At 39.5% G+C, this 20,193-nt stretch overlaps 1 protein-coding gene across 1 annotated transcript in view; it reads right to left on the reverse strand.

Annotated features, from left to right (window-relative positions):
* The window catches only part of ZFYVE16 (zinc finger FYVE-type containing 16), a 51,521-nt gene extending 39,797 nt beyond the window's left edge, over positions 1-11,724 (reverse strand). Inside the window, 1 exon segment of the mRNA XM_038532458.1 lies at positions 11,575-11,724. The gene's annotated coding sequence lies outside the window, so the exon portion shown is untranslated.
* Between the last annotated feature and the right edge of the window lie 8,469 nt (positions 11,725-20,193).

The following is a 20,193-nucleotide window of genomic DNA, read 5'->3' on the forward strand; positions in this document are numbered from 1 at the left end:
TCTCTCTCTCTCTCTCTCATTAATAAATAAATTTTAAAAAAAGGACCAGCATTACTCTAATACCAAAATCAAATAAAGACATTACAAGAAAGGCACACCACAAACCAATACTGCTCATGAATAAAGACATAAAAATCCTCAATAAAATATTATCAAGTAGAACCCAACGAGGTATTAAAAGAATTATACACAATAGCTAAGTGGGATTTATCCAACTATGCAAGATTGGTTCAACCTTTGAAAATTAATCAATATAATATGCTATATCAAAAGGCTAAAGAATTATTACATAATCATATTGACTGATGCAAAAAAAAGGCTTTTGACAAAACTCAACACCTATCATGATAAAAACTCTCAGCAAATTATGAGCAGAGAGGAACTTCCTCAATTGGATGAAGAATATTTATAAAATATCTACAACTAACATTATACATTATGATGAGAAATTGGATGCCTTTTCCCTAAAGATGGGGATCAAGGAAAAGATAGCTTCTCTCACAAGTCTTATTTAACATAGTACTGAAAACTCCTCTAGTGCAACACAAAAAAGAAATAAAAGGTACACTATTTGGAAAGGAAGAAATAAAACTGTCTCTATTTGCAATGACATGATTTTCAATGTAGAACACCCCCCAGAACTAACCCCCCCCCAAATAAAGTAGTGAATATAGGATGGACAAAGAATACAAGGTTAATAAACAAAAAATCAAATGCATTTCTATTTATGAGCAAGGAACAACTAGAATTTGGAACTTTAAAAAATGACATTTATGATAACACTCAAAAAATTAAATACTTAGGTATAAATTTAATAAAATATATAAAGGATCTATATGTGGAAAACTACAAAAATACTGATAAAAAATCAAGAAGATCTAAATAAATGGGAGATATATTCCATTTTTAGGGATAGGTAGACTCAACATTGTTAAGATGTCAATTCTTCTCAACCTGATCTCTGGATTCAACACAATCCCAATCAAGATCCAGCAAGCTATTTTGTAGGAGGACTCCGGAAACTCAGAATTCTAAAGTGAATATGGAAAGGAAGAGGACCAGGAACAGCCAACATAATGCTGAAAAAGAACAAATTTGGACAACTCTGATTTTAAGGCTTTAAAAGGCTACAATAATCAAGGCAATATAGTACTGGCAAAAGAATGAACATACAGATCAATGGAAAAGACTAGAGAGCTGGGAAACAGACCCACACAAATACAGTCAACATATCTTTGACAAAGGGGCAAAGAAAATTAGGAGGAGAAAGGCTAGTCTTTTCAACAAGTGGTGCTGAGAAAACTGGACATCCCTATACAAAACTATGAACATAGATACAGACCTTATACCTAAATGTATTTAAAATGGGTAACAGACCTAAGTGTAAAATGCAGTATTTTAACACTTCTTGAGGAAAACATAAGAGAAAATCTACATAACCTTGGGTTTTGTTGGGACACCTGGGTGGCTCAGCGGTTGAGCAGACGTCTGTCTTTGGCTCAGGGTGGGATCCTGGAGTTCCAGGATGGAGTCCCGCCTTGGGCTCCCTGCCCGATGAATAAATAAAGAGAATCTTAAAAAACAAAAAACAAAAAAACCCCTTGGTTTTGGTGCTGAGTTTTTATTTATTTATTTAAGATTTTATTTATTAGAGACAGAGAGAGAGAGAGAGAGAGAGAGAGACACGCAGGCAGAGGGAGATGCAGGCTCCATGCAGGGTCTCCAGGATCACGTCCTGGGCTGAAGGCGGCGCTAAACCGCTAAGCCACCAGGGCTGCCCTTATTAACTTACTTTTAAAAGATTTTCTTTATTTATTCATTCATGAGAGACACAGAGAGAGAGAGGCAGAGACACAGGCAGAGGGAGAAGCAGGTTCCATGCAGGGAGCCTGATGTGGGACTCCATCCCCGATCTCCAGGATCCTGCCCTGAGCCAAAGGCAGATGCTCAACCGCTGAGCCACCCAGGAGTCTCTGTGAGTTTTTAAATATAACACTGGTATGATCCATGAAAAAAAACCAACTGATTAAGTTGGGCCTTATTAAAATCAAAAACATCTGCTCTGAAAAAGACACTGTTAAGAGAATGAAAGGTTAAGCCATAATCTAGGAGATATTATTTACAAAACACTTATCTGATAAAGGACTTGTATCCAAAGTCTACAAAAAACTCCTAATGTTAAATAGAAAACAAACAATCCAATTATATGGGCAAAAGTTCCCAACAGACACCTCACCAAGGAAGATAGACAGTTAGTGAATAACCATATGATAAAATGCTCAACATCATTTGTCTTTAGGGACTACAGATTAAAACAATGAGATACCATTTCACGTCAATTAAAATGGCTAAAATCCAAATAACTGACAATACCAAACACTGCAAGGATGATGATCAGCAGGAACTCATGTTTATTCTTGATGGGAATGCAAAATGTTCTTTTGTCCACACAAGAACTTAGATGTGAATGTTTGTAACAGCTTTATTTATATTGCAAAAACTTGGAAGTATTCAAAATGACCTTCAGTAAGTGAATGGATAAACTGTGATACACTCATGCAATGGGACAGTATTCAATGATATAAAGAAATAAGCCAACAAGCCACCAAAAATGACATGGGTGAGTCTTAAATACGTATTGCTAGGTGAAAGAAGCCCGTCTTTAAAATTCTACACACTGTACATGGGACACCTGGGTGGTTCAGTTGGTTAAGCATCTAACTCTTAATTTTGGCACAGGTCATGGATCTCAGGTCATGAAACCGAGCCCTGCCTTCAGTGCCGTGCTGGGCATAAGATTTTCTCTCTCTCTCCCCCTCTAACCCTACTCTGCTTCTCACTTGCTCTCTCTCTCTTTAAAAAAAAATCTATATACTGTATCATTCTAATTATATGACACTCTGGAAAAGGCAAAACTACAAAGAGAGTAAATAAACACACAAGTGATTGCTTTGTGGTATAGGGTAGGGGATCGTTGAACAGGAAAAGCACAGTGGATTTTTTTAGGGTGGTGAAACCATTTTGTATAATACGATAGTGGTGAATACAAGACAGTAAACATTTGTCAGATTAGAGCACAAAGAATAAACCTCAAGTATGCAAATTAAAAAAATTATTTAGAAGGTTGGGTGATCTCAAAATGGAATGCAGAATGTGATAAAAGAGACTAAATTTATTATAAATGTATAAAACAATCTTACTGAAAGGGGTGGAGGAATAAAGTGCTACCTTTGGAAATGAGTGAATCTGTAAGGCTGAATTGAAAAAAGGAACAGGGGCATTGTGCTCTAGTTGATAAAGTTGTTTCCAATGGGGGTATGGGTTAACAATTCTGAAATCATTATATATGTATACTGGATTGAACTGCAATTAAAAAGTAAATGGAATGGCTGCTTATGGGAGCCAGGTTTCTCCTTGTTGGCAGGGAAGGTTAGATAAGCAAAAGGGCAAGAAGCTAAAATGATCCACGTGGGAACGGATTTGAATTGGAGACACCGGTATAAACTTATGGCTAGCTTAACATGGATACAAATGGTTATACATCTGTGCTAATTTTTTACCAGAAATATTTATAGATATTAGTATAAACACCTATATCTCTTGCTCTGTTAGCTGACAGGGCCTAGAAGCAAGACATCCTGTACTTAGCATAACAAGCATACTTAGCACCCAGAGCATGGTTTCTCAAACAAAAGGAACCAAGGCTCCTTGGAGAAATGGCTAATTCTAAGACTGGGGCAGAAACTATACAAGATGAGCATGGAGCATCTTGTAATCCCAGAAAGCACATATACATATGCACACATGGGTCTATACACACACACAATAAAGGAGGTATATCAAAGGAGTCAACTGAAAGAGCTCCCAAAGGCCAAAGCGGGAACAACTAAACAATAAAATATATAAACCAAAACTGGTTTATAAGGCAAAGCATTAAAAAAATGAGTTCATACTAAGATAAATAAACAAATAGGGAATAGGACAAATCTTCCAAATAGAAAAATTCTGAATAATTTACATAGACACTTTGTTCTCAGGGAAGTGGAACATAACTGCTCCTTAAGTGTGCTGCACATACTTTCTTCAAGAGTACAGTATAGAAAGGGAGAAAAAATAATTTCACAGTGAAGAAACCTGACAAACTCTACCTCTAATTATGAGAAAAACATCAGAAAAACCACAACTGACATTCTACTAAATAGCAGAGTAGTGATTCTCAAAATGTTTGAGACCATCAAAAACAGAACGTCTGAGAAATTGTCACAATCCAGAGGAACTGAAGGCAACGGGACTAATCAGGGTAATGTGGTATCTTCCATGGACTCCTAGATTAGAACATATTAGAGAAAAATCAAAGAAGTGTGAATAAAGTATGGACTTTGATTAATACTAATGTATCAACACTGGTTCATTAATCATGGTAAGTGTACCATATTAATGTAACATGTAATAATAGGGAAACTGGGTATAGGGTAAATTGGAACTCTGGACTATCTTTCCAATAATCCTAAAAATCTAAAATTGTTCTAAAGTAAAAGATTAAAAAAAAAAAATAAAATGAAGGCACTGGAAAATAAACTTGAGAAAATATCCCAGAAAGCAGAATAAAAAGAAAGGGAAAGCAAATAAGCAGAAAGATTAGAAATGTAATCTAATGAGGTCTGATATTCAAATAACAAGAAGTCCAGGAAAAAAGTATAGGAAGGAAAAAAGGAAGAATTTGTCAAATAAAATACCTCAGAACTGAAGGATATGATCTCCAGGTGGAAAGGGCCCAGTTAGGGCCCAACACAATGGATGAAAAATCCTTATCAAGCCACATCACCTTAAAATTTCAGAATACCAGAGAGAGCTAACCCATTTCAAGCTGTAACTGCATCTCCCACCTCTCCCTTACACTCCTGACCTCCCCATCCCATCCTGCTCTCCTTTTTCTCTAAAGTACTCATTTACTTTACAACCTTCTAACTTTTTTTTTTTTTAACTTATTTATGATAGTCACAGAGAGAGAGAGAGGCAGAGACATAGGCAGAGGGAGAAGCAGGCTCCATGCACCAGGAGCCTGATGTGGGATTCGATCCCAGGTCTCCAGGATCGCGCCCTGGGCCAAAGGCAGGCGCCAAACCGCTGCGCCACCCAGAGATCCCCCTTCTAACTTTTTGTATAACAAGTTTATTACATTGTTTACCATCTGGAACACCTGCTCCATCCAAGAAATTAAGCTTCATGAGGGTAGATACCTTGTATTTTTACTCACGAATATATTCAAAGTACCTTGAACAATGTTTGCTACATAAAATATGCTTATTACAGACTTAGTGAATAAATACAAGCTTTGAGAGAACAAAAGCAGGTCACATACAAAGGACTGTTTATCATATCAGGCATTAGACTTCTCAGTAACAACACTAGAAGTTAGAAAACAATGGAATCATGCCTCCAAAATTCTAAAAGTAAATTATTTACAACCTGGAATTCTATATTCAGCTATCAGTCAAGTGTGAGGGCAGAAACTTACTTGATTTTTTTTTACAAGATTTTATTTGACAGAGAAAGAGAGAGAGGGAGAGAGAGCATAAGCAAGGGGAGTAGCAAGTAGGAGAGGGAGAAGCAGGCTTGCCAGTTAGCAGAGGGTCCGACAGGGGGCTCGATCCCAGGATCATGACCTGAGCCAAAGGCAAATGCTCAACCAATTGAGCCACCTAGGTGCCCCTGAGGGCAGAATTTTTAAAAACATATTTAGACAGGCAAGACCCAAAAACTTTGCCTCCTCTTCAGTCTCTCTTCTCAGGGGCCAACTGGAATATGTACTCTACCAACATGAGGGAGACAAGAAGAAAGAGGAAGGGCTGAAGTCCAGAAACTGGCTATTCAACACAGGGAGAGACAACTGTAATTCAAAGATGATCAAAAAAGAAAACACACCTCAAAGATGGCTGTGCAACAACAGGCCTAGAAAGCAACGCATGAAGATAGACGCAGGGTGACAATTACAGGAATGATGTTGCAAAACAAACGACAGACATTTTGAATCTACCAAAAGGAGATTTACACATCTTGTCTGAGGGGTTTTCAATAAATTAAATAAAAGATATATAAGACAGGGCACCTGGTTGACTCAGTCAGTGGAGTGTGCAGCTCTTGATCTCAGGGTTATAGGTTTGAGCCTCATGCTTGGGATAAGAGATTAAATAAAATCTTAAAAAATATATATGCATATAAAAGATACATTTAAAAAAGATATAAAACATACATTCATAAAGATATATAAAACGTAGATATATGAGAACTGAGGTAATTACAAACTCTAGGAAAAGCAAAAATTATATAAAAAAAGAAATAGCACAATATACCTGGCTCACCTGTACACATTATGTACATAGTTAAATGATATAAACACTAAATAATGATTTAACTAAAAATTAACATAAAACTAATCTGCAAATAAGAGATGAGGAAAAGTGCAGTGTTTACAGGTTGGGTAACCTCAACTCTCATTTTCTGTAATAGGAAATTGGTATATAATATCTATAACTATGGTAGGATGGGGAGACAGCTATATAAGTAAGCAGGTTATTTAAAAATCTAGAGGTAGAAAGAGTTGATCAACAAAAATAAAGAGCTGGATCATCATTCATTCTGCAGGAGCCTTTGCCAGAAAGGGTTCTTCTATAAGAGAATGAAGCCTGAATCCCTTAAGGTATCCATCCACTTTATGTAATGAATTACCTTCTTTCCTACCTTCTTAAGTGTTACTAGTTTTAAACTATTGAGGGAGGGATCCCTGGGTGGCGCAGCGGTTTGGCGCCTGCCTTTGGCCCGGGGCGCGATCCTGGAGACCCGGGATCGAGTCCCGCATCGGGCTCCCTGCATGGAGCCTGCTTCTCCCTCTGCCTGTGTCTCTGCCTCTCTCTCTCTCTGTGACTATCATGAATAAATAAATAAAAAAATCTTAAAAAAAAAAAAAATAAATAAATAAATAAATAAACTATTGAGGGAACAGTAGCTCAACTTATTTTCTGTGTTTTGTGATCCTAATGAGGAACACTGATTGAGAAAGGCTGCTTTTCTAGAGTGGGATTCAGGAAAGTGAGGGAAAAGATTATTGCTTTTCATTTTAAGTCTTGTAGTCTTATTTGACTTTTTAAATTATGTACAAGTACCCCTTTGACAGCCATTAACATTACATTAAAAAACATACTAGCAAAAAAGCAGTAAAGGAACTCTGAATATAGAACATATTAAAAACATAAAGCACAGGAATTAGCAGCTTTAGAAATAGTCTCATAGGGCAGCCCGGGTGGCTCAGCGGTTTAGTGTTGCCTTCAGCCCAGGGCCTGATCCTGGAGTCCTGGAATCGAGTCCACGTATTTACGTAAATGTAAATAAACCTCTTCAGATTAGGGAGTATGTCATATTATTTTTGTGTCTTCATGATGTACATCTAGATTATTGGCACAATAAGTACAGCTTAGTTGAATGAAATGGGAAGTATGTGCAGCTTCAAATTTCATGTACAGTATTTGTACTATATCTTATGTAAATTGTTGGATTCTATTTTTATTTAATTATCTTACCTTTTCTATACCTTTTTATTTTTATTTTTATTTTTATTTATTCATGATAGGCACACAGTGAGAGAGAGAGAGGCAGAGACACAGGCAGAGGGAGAAGCAGGCTCCATGCACCGGGAGCCTGACGTGGGATTCGATCCCGGATCTCCAGGATCGCGCCCTGGGCCAAAGGCAGGCACCAAACCGCTGCGCCACCCAGGGATCCCTATACCTTTTTAAATACCTCAAATGACTTAGTGCTTAGTAGTACTTTGCTACATGGGTAGAGATAAGTCTGTAAATAGATATTCAAAGAATTCCATAATTTTTTAGAAAAATTGTTTTTTTTCTAAGACTTTTAAAAAAATTTAAATTTAAATTTATTTATTTATTTATTCATGAGAGACACAGAGAGAGAGAGAGAGGCAGAGACACAGGCAGAGGGAGAAGCAGGTACATGCAGGGAGCCCGACATGGGACTCAATCCTGGGTCTCCAGTATCACACCCTGGGCTGAAGGCAGGCGCTCAACCACTGAGGCACCCAGGCGTCCCTATGATAACCTATTTTAGGTAATGTTTTTACTCACCTGACCGCTTACGTACTCTCAGATTTACTATCAAAGATCTACAATATTTACTTTATAGAAGATGGCTTTAGGGCAGCCCCCGTGGCGCAGCGGTTTAGTGCTGCCTGCAGCCTGGGGCATGATCCTGGAGACCTGGGATCGAGTCCCACGTCAGGGTCCCTGCATGGAGCCTGCTTCTCCCTCTGCCTGTGTCTCTGCCTCTCTCTCTCTCTCTCTGTCTCTATGAATAAATAAAATCTTTTTTAAAAAAAAGATGGCTTTAAAAAAATCTCATGATTTAACAAAAATTGGCAGCAACATATAAGATCAATTAGAAAACCAACAAAACCAATAGTAAAAGGACACCTAAAATGGTTTAGATGAGAGATGATGAGGGCCTGAACGGACACAGTGCAGAGCAGATGGAAGGGAGATCAACAGAAAAGTGCTAAAGAATGGGATATTCTGGAGAGGGAAAGCAAGGGAGAAAGCTAGGATTACTGTCAGGTTTCTATCATGGGCGACTGGGTAGACAGTGGTACCACTTGACCATGACGGGCAATACAAACAAGAGCAGGACTGAGGGAAAACAGGAGTTCACATTTGGACTGTTGTTTGAAGTACCTTGAGAACATCCTGGAGGAGATGTCCAATAGGCAATTCAATATAAGGATCTGGAATGCAGGAGAGAAGTCTGAGAGAGAGAAAAGATTTGGGAATTGGCAGCACATAGCTGTTAATGGATGAGATCACCTACAAAGAAAATATAGAAGAGGACAGGAGCCTGACATCAGAAAACTAAAGACCACAATTAATATTCCTAAAGCCCTTCAGGATAAAACTTTGCCCAGAGTTATATGTACTTCTATAGGAAAACAGCCAATATATAATGTTAAATGACAAAAAATCAAATTGCAAAACATCATGCACAGTATAAAACCAGTTTTACATATAAGTTGTTTTGAAAAAAAAAAAAAAAGTATTAGTAAAGGCACAGGAGAAAACCATGGAGGGCAAACATCAAACTGAAGGGTATCTGATTTTGCAAGTCTTTTATACTGACATTATGTATCTCCATAGTATTTTAGTTAATTTAAAAAAATATATACTACTTTCATAACCTGGAGAAAAGATAATTTTATCTTACATATATATATATATATATGGCACGTATCCTTACAATACAAAAAAGATAAAAGTCTGTTAGAAAAACACATTGACACTGGACAATAAATGGGCAAATAATACAACTAATAAGATTATGAAAAAATATTCAAAGCACAACTCTGTACTATCAACATAACGTGAATTAGAACACATACGATTTGTTACCTACTAAATCAGAACACAATTTTTTTTTAGCAATCTCTACACCCAACATGAGGCTCAAACTCAGGAACAAGAGTTACCTAATTTACCAACTGAGCCAGTCAGCCACCCCCATAATTTTTTCAAATAATAAAAGTGCTCAATGTTCGTAAGGGTATACAAGAAGAGCACCTCAGACACTGCTGCTAGGAAGTAAACTGGTACACCCTCTCGGACAAACAGTCCCCAGAGATTGCATGTGATGTAACAATTCTCTTTCTTAAAAATTCAAGAAAATAATTCAAAGCAACTGTAAACATGCAAAGATATTTCACCAAATCATTAACTGAAACCATCTAAACACCAACATTAGGGCACAAAAAAAATTACATAGGCATCGAAAGTAATTCTATTTCTAGAGAAACATTAGCACGGGGTGGGGGAAACACATCATAAAGAACTTTCAACTTTGCAATGTTCCTAATAGTGCAAAATTTCAAAAAACTTAAAAGTGCATCAATGCAAGAATACTTAAATCAGCTTTCTCAAACTGGTCTGAGGACCCCTGGAAGACCCAAAACCTTTTTAGGGCTCCTTCCTTTTCCAAACACCTATCTATGCAAGGCTGGATATTCTTTTTTTTTTTTTTTTTTTTTTTAAATGGGGACATGACCCTTTTTTTTTTTAATTTTTATTTATTTATGATAGTCACAGAGAGAGAAAGAGAGGCAGAGACACAGGCAGAGGGAGAAGCAGGCTCCATGCACCAGGAGCCCGATGTGGGATTCGATCCCGGGTCTCCAGGATCACGCCCTGAGCCAAAGGCAGGCGCCAAACCGCTGCGCCACCCAGGGATCCCAAGGCTGGATATTCTTAACGTGCCTTAGCATACACAATAGCACACAAGAGTGAAGGGAGAAGCAAATATGAGAATCCAGCTGTCTTCTATAAAGCCAGACATCAGTGATCTGCAAAAATAAAGACAATGCCGCCCTCCTCACTAAATTTTTTAAAGAAAAAATATTTTTCAAAGTATTATTTAATTCAACATGCGACGGGTTTTTAATGCATAATTCAAAAATTTTTTCTGAGTTTTATTTTCTAAAATACTAAATATACTGCATAAATATACCGGAGAAAAACTCTTAGTCCTCGATAATTTTTAAGTTTGTAAAGGGATCCTGAGACCCCACGGGGTTAAAAAACTATGATACCATCATATTATGTAACATGATGATTGGGATGATAATTAAATGGGAGCAGAGCTTTCTTTGCTCCTGCATTACTTGGACAATGAAACGTCATAAAGTCATGCTTAAGATTTTTAAAAACACTTAAATTCAAGCAAAAAAAGCAGGCAATCCAAACTCTATATAAAATCTCATCATCGGAATTAAGAAAAATGCCACGAGAAAAAAAAGACCTGGAAGGTAAAAAGTCAAAATATTAACTGTGGCTGATTATCTTTAAATGGTGGAATTATGGCTTCTTATTTTACCTTGATCTTTATAGCACATCTAAGATTTTGTTTTTGACACTAAGCATGCAGGTTTCATACCCACGGGAGAAAAAATCCATAGTTTTCCTAGACCGAAGCATTACACTTCTGCCAGTGCGGAAGACAGGAAGCTCAACATAGTCATTTAAGGAACCTAATTCGACCAAACAAACTGCCCATTTCGTTAAACGAAAAAGATGAAGTTATCAAACGCACGGACTGGTTTCCAGACGGGTCACACGGAGCGAGATCACTCCGTCTGCAATAATCTGCAATCACGGTAGTACGGGTAAGTCAACATCTGAAAGTTAGGTCATCTTTTAGAATTTGCCAGAGGTGCCAAAGGGAACAGGCCGAGGTCGAGGTCGAGGCGCAGCACCGCATCCCTGCGGAGCCCGGAGGCCGAGAGCAGGGCTCCGCGCCGGCCCGCTCCCCCCGCGCAGGCCGCCCGTCCGCAGCCCCCAGCCCCGCCGGTCGGGCCCTCCGGGCTCTCCGGGGCCGACGCGAGCCTGGACGGCCGAGATTTCCCGGCCAGGTCGCTGGGCCCCGGGAGGGGAAGGGCGCGGGTCGGGGGCCCAGCGGCCACCCCGCCCCCTCCGCGCAGCACAGGTGAGCCGACGCCAGGCGGCCTGCTGCCGGGGCTCTTACCTGCCCACACCCCGAGGAGCTCCGTGGGGCTCGACGGCCGCCGCGCAGCGCAGCGCAGCGAAGGGCGACCCCCGCCGGGAGTCCCGGGGCGGCTCCGTCGGCTCCGGGTTTGTTTTTCCCCCGACCTGTTGGGGAGGAGGGGAGGGGGCGGGGGGCTGGCAGCGCAGGCGCAGAACAGGCTCCCGAGGCTCGCGCACGCCTGCCCTGCGCCCGCGGCCTCCGCCGAGCCCCGACGCGCCTGCGCGCTGCTCCGAGCCCCGGCGGGGGGCGGGGCTCTCACCGGAAGTGCCGACGAGGTAGAGACCCGCTTTGCGCCGGGATGGGTTTCGCGTTAGACCCCCGGGAGCGCGAACCGCGAGGCCCGCGAGGCCCGGCGAGGCCGGCGAGGCCAGCTGCGTCCGTGTCCGCCTTCCGTTGCCCTCCGTCGACCTCGCGTCGGCTTCCCCCGCCCCCAGCCTGCAGCTCCGCAGCCGGCGCGGCCCCGGCGCCCCCGCCCCCCTACCTTGTCGCTTCGCACAGCGGCCGCCGCCGCCCTCCCCGCCCGCGGCAGCCCAGGGCCCGCGCCCGGCCCTTCGCCCTCGAGGCCGGGGCTGTGCTTCTGCTTCGCCCGGGGGGCCCGAGGCTCAGCCGCCTCCCCGCCCCTAGAAGGACCGCTAAGCAGCGGGGGAGCCGAGCCCCTCTTGGGATGCAGGCTTGCGCTCGTGGGGCTGCACTATTTTTACCGCGTGTTTCCTATGAATCGAGGGAAGAAGAGAGAATATGTGGAGAGACAAATCCATCTGTTGCTAAAGCGTTTTGCCAGCTCATCGTCCACCCTGGGCTTTAGGAAGTGTACGGGTCGGGGGCCCCGGGCGGCCCCGCGGGTTGACCTCCGGGCGCGCGCGCTCTCCCTCCGAAAGCAAGCTTCAAAAAAAAAAAAAAAAAAAAAACTTGTGGAGTTCTAATATCTCAGGACTATTCCAGATGTGATTTATGGTGAAGGGCTTGAGAATCGATTCGGATTCTAAATCTGCAGTTCGCAACTACAGTTTGTGATCTTTTAAGGATACGGAATCCTGATTTTCTCTCTCTAGCCTCGCTTTTACTTAACTCTGATAGAAGACGGTGTGGTTTTAGCCCAACCGTGAAACTTCTGACAGCTGAAAATAACTTACGGAGCACCTACCATGCGGCAGACACCGCATTAAATGCTTTGCTTGCATTATCTCTTTTTTCCCAGCAGAATTCTGTACTTCTTGGTGAAGAGGGGAGTCCTTGAATGGTAGGGAAGACACAGAGGGGACCCCCCAAATCCACACGGGGTGCTGGGGACCCCAAAATCCAGTGGAAGGCACATCAGGCACAAATTCCAGAGAGGTTCTGAGTGGAATCCCTGCCACAAAGCCCAGCTTGGAGATAGAGGAGCTCCCAGATTTAGAAGTTATCCCCAAAGCTAAGAGGAAACCAAATTATGGAGGAAGCAGGGGTCTCGGTCTTTGGGGGCCCCCTGCTTCCAGAGGAACTGGAAAAGCACATGGGGACACCTCCATCTCCCAGGATGGGTATGGGGGATCCTGAGGCAGTATCAGGGCAGAGACAGAACACTGATTGGTGGGCAGGGCTCCTTGGCATGGCAGGCTGAGACTGGTTCCCTGGTGACTGGGGGCAGGGTCTAAGGCACACGGCGGGCTGCGCTGAGTAGGCAGGCAGGCAACTCATCAGCCTGGGTGCGGTGCAAGGAGGGTTCCGAGGCACTCCGCTCAATCTTGGGGATCTTAAATTGCACAGTACAAAGTGCATTTTCTCTACTATGTGTGAGGTGTTTATTTGCAGATAAATGAGGTCACTGCCTTTATGGAACCACTGTCTAATAGCAGAGACTCATGTATGCAAATGTATATTTGGGGTAGAAATATTTACATAGAAGTATTCATATAATATAATGCATATTTATATATATATATAGTGTTAGGACAAAGAATAGAAATAGAAAACACTGACACCTTAGAGATAAATAGGAAAAGTATATACGTGAATGGTCAACTCACAAAATAGGAAATTTCAGTGCCTACTACATGTTTTACGAATGCTCAAACTCATTAACAATGAAATGACAAAAGATACTATTTCTAGTGTATCTAATTAGCCAGTTTGTTTAAAACATGCATGAACTCCATTGGTGAGGGTAGAGTGAAATGAACCCTTATCCTGTTGGGATATAAATTAGGAAAAGATTTTGGAAAGTAATTTACCAAATCAGATGAAGGAACGGTCACATGACCTAAATTAATAATTTCCCTTCTGGAAATTATAAGGACATATTCCAGAATGCAAAGATGAAATAACAATAAAGTGAACAAACTCCCCAAAACTGGAATGCCTTTCACATACAAATGCATTTGTACTTAGTGTAACATTTATTTGTTTATGAGTATTTCCTCCTTACTAGGAGCTGTAAGGATTACAAAAATGGATAATTTATGAAATTTGTCCTAAAAAGTTCACAATTCAGTGTGTCATTCTTTTATTAAGTAATATAAATAGTTGAGAGGTTGCTACAATATAATAAAATTACAAAATGTTTTGGGAGCTTCTGTGTCAATTAAATTTCCTATGATTTCCTTTGCTGATTGAAATGAAGAAGAAATCTGCACATGAAATGCACATGTCAAAGAAAAATATTAATGAAAAAGAGTCCTTGCAAAGGTTGAGTAATAATTACCGGAAAACTCCATGTATCATATTTGACCTCTAAAGATCTCAATTTATGACTAAATGGTATAGACTTCAGGAATTCATCCCAATTGTAACATATTTGACCAATTTATTCTTTCGACTTAAATCATTGCTTGGACCATAAGCATGTTTTATTATTTCTTTTTATTATTATTATTTTGAAAAGTAACCAGAATCTTGATTATTTTAAGAGGCTTCAATTCCACAGTAATATGAATTTACAAAGCTGTTCCCCCCCCGCCTTTTTTCTTAGCTATTCCCTTTTCATTAGTAACCTGGATGGAGAAAATACCAGAAGCAAATGAAAATAACAATTACAATTATTCATTTGTTTCATGGCTGGTCTTATACTATAAACAATGTTAGGACTAGGGGCATTGCTCCCAAACATAGAAAGCGACATGGAACTATTAACCATTACTATTTCATGCTATCTAACCATGTTAGAACACTCATGTTACAAGGAAAAGAGCTATTTTTTTTAAAATTATCTGCTTAGGGCCACTTAGATCACCTATTTGGAGCAATTTCACTAACGAAGAAATGGTTACACTTTCTGTGACCATGAGAACTAGTGTTTTATTTTTTTTAAGATTTTATTTATTTATTCATGAGAATACACAGAGAGGAGAGAGAGAGAGGCAGAGACACAGGCAGAGGGAGAAACAGTCTCCATGCAGGGAGCCTGATGTGGGACTCAACCCTGGGTCCCCAGGATCACGCCCTGGGCTGAAGGCAGCGCTAAACTGCTGAGCCACCCGGGCTGCCCAGAACTAGTGTTTTAAAATGCTTGGAGAGAGTTTGGAAGGAAATCCACTAAAATACTAACATACTGTGATGATCTTTGGAAGGTGAAATTATGAGTGATTTCTCCTCTTTCTAGTTTTTTTATATTTTCCATGTGTTTTACAATGAGAACATATGACTTTAATAACCCAAGGGGAAAATGGAACACTTAGTTTTAAAAAGTATTTCTAAATTTACAATTGAGTCAACCAATTAGTTTACATTCCTTATGTAAAATATATTGCATTACTATGGATCATAAAGAGTGAAATAACCCAAAAGGATGGATAAGCACTTATGTCTGAATACTGTCTCAGGGGTAGCAACAGGTACAGTTCTCCCCATGGCTCATATAAGATACAGCTTCAACATAAATGACACAGGTTCTCTAGCAAGGAAGTAAGAATTCTTTGCCAGATATTTCCAGTTCTCTCTTCTGGGCATATGATGGCAATGCACTTCCGGGCTCCCTTGTGGTTGAATAGGGCCATGTGACTGATTCAGGCAAGTGAACTGTGAAAAGTGAGTGGTGACATGTGTCTTTCTAGACTGGATTTTTTTCAGCCACCAATGTGAGATATTCTAAAGTCGGCCTCCCCTCTGGCACAGCAACGGGCAAGACTTGATATTGTGGCTTCTCCATCGATCTGAGTGCTTGAGAGATTCCAATGAACAAATCACTTCTAGAATAGATAAACTTCGTTGTTATATGCACTGAGATTTTGGGGGTGATTTGTTACTACAGCATAGCTTAGCCTGTCATGGCATATAAACTTTGTTTTATGCCTTTAAGATTTGGGGGTGGCCATTCTGAATGACACACTGGGTGCCTCAATGAGACTCTGTTGCAGCACTGTTTGCTAAAGCTTTTCCTTCATAGATGAACTACTCACTATTCATTATAATATGCCAGGTAAATACATTTTGTTATAAATGAGTACTTCTTTCTACTACTTCTCAGAGTGACAGTGAATCTTTTTTGCTTTTAATTTTTTATTATGGAAAATGTCAGTCACATGTAAAAGTAGAGAGAATAGTACAATAAACCTCTCAGCTTTAGTAATCAACAACTCATGGTCACATCTTATTTCATCTATAAGTTCACCCACTCTACCCCCTTACCCCACAGCTGTATTATTTTGAGGCGAGTATAATTTATCATATCTTTTCACCTCTAAGTTTTTCTACGTGTATATTTAAAAGAAAATATTTTACAAAGTAGAAATGATAATTCAATGAACTCCTTCATATGCAATATCACCATCTAATTCCAATATGGACAAACTTGTTTCATGTATACCCTTACTCACTTATATTATTTTGAAGCAAATGCCATATGTCATATCATTTCATCCATACATATATCAATATGATTTCTAAAATAAAATTGCTCTTTATAAAAGCATAATTTTTCACATCTAAATATTTAACAATAATTCTTCAATTATGCTAAATACTTAGCTTCTGGTATTAATATTTCTAATTGTTTCATAAATGTCATAAGTTTTAAGTAGTTTGTATAAATCAGAATCCAAATAAAGTCAACATTTTGGGATTGACTGATGTCTAATAATGTTCTTTCTTTTTTGTTCTTGCACTTTATTTTTTTAAACAGTCTTTAGAGCTGTAGAATTATCAGGATTTGGACCTTTTTTTTACACTTTAGTTCACTTTTATTTTTCTTGTATAAAACTATGTGGTAGCCACAGTATCTTTTAACCTACTCCTCTTGCCTCTGTATTTCCTATAAGCTCGTAGCTAGATCTGGAGGTTTGGTTTGATGTGGGTTGAGTTTTTTGGCAAGGCTGCTCCGTAAGAGGTGTTACATACTTTCCTCAGGAGACATGATATCTGAGGGCTCTTTCGTTGACATTAGTGACCATTGATGATCACTACTGGGATCCAGTCTTTCATCTGGGTTTGCAAAATGATGATATTCAATTATGTCTATTTTATTCATTGATTGGAATTCTTCTAGGGAAAAAAATTTCCCTCAATAGCTATTTAGTTTTCCTCGAATATAGTTCATGTAGGAAAGGGAAATTAAACGTTTGACCTTTTACTTTACTGACGGTTTCCAGAAAAATGAGTCGTTTCCCTTGTATCCTCTAAAGGAGACCAATGGCAGTAGAGGAGAGAGGGTTAATATATGTAAGTTAAACATATATATATATATATATATAAATGTGTATTTGCATGTATGATACTAAACAAGTTCTTTAGATTTTTTAAACAGATTTAAGCATTTATTAATTGTTCATCCCAATGTTTAACACTGTAATGAACATGTTCTATTCATTGCCTTAATCATAATACAATATATATTATTAAGATGGTCAAAGGAATCATAATTAAATTTGAATCAGATTAGGATTCACTTTTTATTCTAATGTTAGATTTCTACTATTTTCTAGCAAATCATAAACAAATCAATAAGAAAAGACTTTTTTTTTAAGAAAAGACTTTCAAAACCATTAGTTGCTTTTATATATCTAAGGATAGTCACATCTGAATTCATCTGGAAAAAATTCAAAGATATAGGCATATCATAATAGTACACAGTTACACTAATTTTATATTTAGAAGCAAGCATAAGGAAACTCACCAGAGTTCAAATGTGTTCAGATGGTATTAACAATTTCAGGCAATCTAAAGTGGGAAGAAACAACTGTTGATGATCCAATTCCACTGCCAGTTAGCACGTAAACTGGAGGCAGAAGGAGAACTTAAATTCAAATCAGAGAAGTGAGATTAATTATTCGCCTTGTCAGTTGTTTGAATACTATTTTTTTAAGAGTAGGCTCAAAACAAATGTTAATGTGTTTTGTGAGTTATGTAAGTTTAACGCTGTGTCACAATTAGGAGAAAAAAATGAACTGGGGTTATCATCTTTTCTCCTTATGTGTATTTGAGAAAAGAGATCACATTTCCAAGCATTGTGAGAATTTTAGCTTTCTTTGGGTGGAGAGAAGACAAAGAACCCACCAAACCCTGCAGGCATGTTAGTGACCCTCTTTGGAACTTGGCAATGAGAAACACAGTCAGAAGTCAATGAGGAATCCCCTGTGAGATGCATCTCTGAGCCTGCCTGATGTTCAGTGCCGGAGAGGCAGGCTCCAGGGCTCTACAGCAGCAGCTTGCAGGCCACAGAACAATGGCAAAGATGGCTAAACTATAGAGAAAATGATAGTACAATCACCTAATTTTGACAATACAGAAGTCCAGGATTATTGCAGGACCTCCCCAAGAAAGGGAAGGGAGTTTAAAAAATGATTGGTTGAATTTTCCCTCCAACTTCAGAACAGATTATATTTGATTTAGGAAACAAAGAAATGTGATATTTCTTTTATCTTGGTATTGTGGAATAAAATTCATGCCCATTGTATGTAATTTTGTAATAGTGATCTTCCTCTCTCTCTCTTTTTTTAGTGAGGCTCTACGCCCATTGTGGGTCTCAAAGTCGTGATCCCGGAGATCAAGAATCGCATGCTATACTGACTGAGCCAGCCAGATGCCCTTCTAATAAGGACCTCTTGATAAAAAAGCATATAAATAGAGTGGAAATCTTTCCTTTATTATGAGAGATAATAATGTTTTCTTCAGGATTTTTTTCTTTTGATAACAGATTAGGTAGTCAGTTCAAAGTGAATTTTTTATATATGCTTGCTTTGACTTCTTCAAATTGAGAAAGAGAAATAGTGATAACCAGAAGAATAACCAGAAGAGTGTTTTCTGCACACTTTGCAATGTGCCTTACTATTTAAAAAAATAGAATTATGGGGTGCCTGGGTGGCCAGTCAGTTGAACATCCAACTCTTGATTTCGGCTCAGGTCATGATCTCAGGGTTGTTAGATCAAGCCCCAAGTCAGGCTCTGTACTGGGTGTGTAGTCTATTTAAAATTCTCTATCTCCGGGATCCCTGGGTGGCGCAGTGGTTTGGCGCCTGCCTTTGGCCCAGGGCACGATCCTGGAGACCCGGGATCGAATCCCACATCGGGCTCCCGGTGCATGGAGCCTGCTTCTCCCTCTGCCTGTGTCTCTGCCTCTCTCTCTCTCTCTCTCTCTGTGACTATCATAAAAAAAAAAAAAAAATTCTCTATCTCCGTCTCCTTCTGCCCCACCATCCCCCAAGAAATAGAATTTTGGACATAGACTTTTACAACACAAATTAAACTCTATATGCATATATATACATATAATGTGTGTTTTTATATATATAGTTTAGCAGGTTATATGTACAGTTAAACAGATTAAAATATATATACACGGTTAAATAGGCTAAAACAAAGTTTGAAAGTATGCATTAAATATGAAAAAGGAATCATCGGGGATCCCTGGGTGGCGCAGTGGTTTAGCGCCTGCCTTTGGCCCAGGGCGTGATCCTGGAGACCCGGGATTGAGTCCCACGTCGGGCTCCCGGTGCATGGAGCCTGCTTCTCCCTCTGCCTGTGTCTCTGCCTCTCTCTCTCTCTCTCTCTCTCTCTCTGTGACTATCATAAATAAATTTAAAAAAAGAAAAGAAAAAGGAATCATCATCTGCCTCATTTTTCCTCTTAAAGTAAGGTTTTGCAAGATTGTCTGCTATGATTGACCTTCTTGATACACAAGAAGACCGGATAATACAGGACCACATTTCCTCATGTGGAATTTTCTACTTATTATGATCATTTCCATGCCCATTTCCTTCTTAACATCAAGGACTCCTGGACAGGATACCTGGTCTTAAATTAACCCTATTATTTTTCTTAAATAGAATCTTCTTCAGTGATTTCTAATCTATTTTCATCTCAATGATGGTTTGTCATTTCTATTACAGTCTGGGCTTTTCTTGCTGTCATTCTGTATATAGTTAGATTCAGATTTGGCTAAGGATATTCATAGCCTTCAACATATCAGAGGCTTAAACTAGATGCTTATTTTTCTTTTGTTAACATCCAGGTACAAGCGGTCTGAGCCACCATGGGACTCTCTTCTATGAAATCAATGCAGACTTTGGATTCTTGTAGTTTTTTACACTATCATCCGTGGCCTCTATTCTCAAAGTCACCTCATGGTCCAAGATGGATCTTCAGCTCCAGCAAGAAAGTGGAAAAAGACATAGTGGGTCAAAGAGTTCA

The sequence above is a fragment of the Canis lupus genome, chromosome 3, assembly GCF_011100685.1.
Source record: "Canis lupus familiaris isolate Mischka breed German Shepherd chromosome 3, alternate assembly UU_Cfam_GSD_1.0, whole genome shotgun sequence".
Classification (NCBI taxonomy): domain Eukaryota; kingdom Metazoa; phylum Chordata; class Mammalia; order Carnivora; family Canidae; genus Canis; species Canis lupus.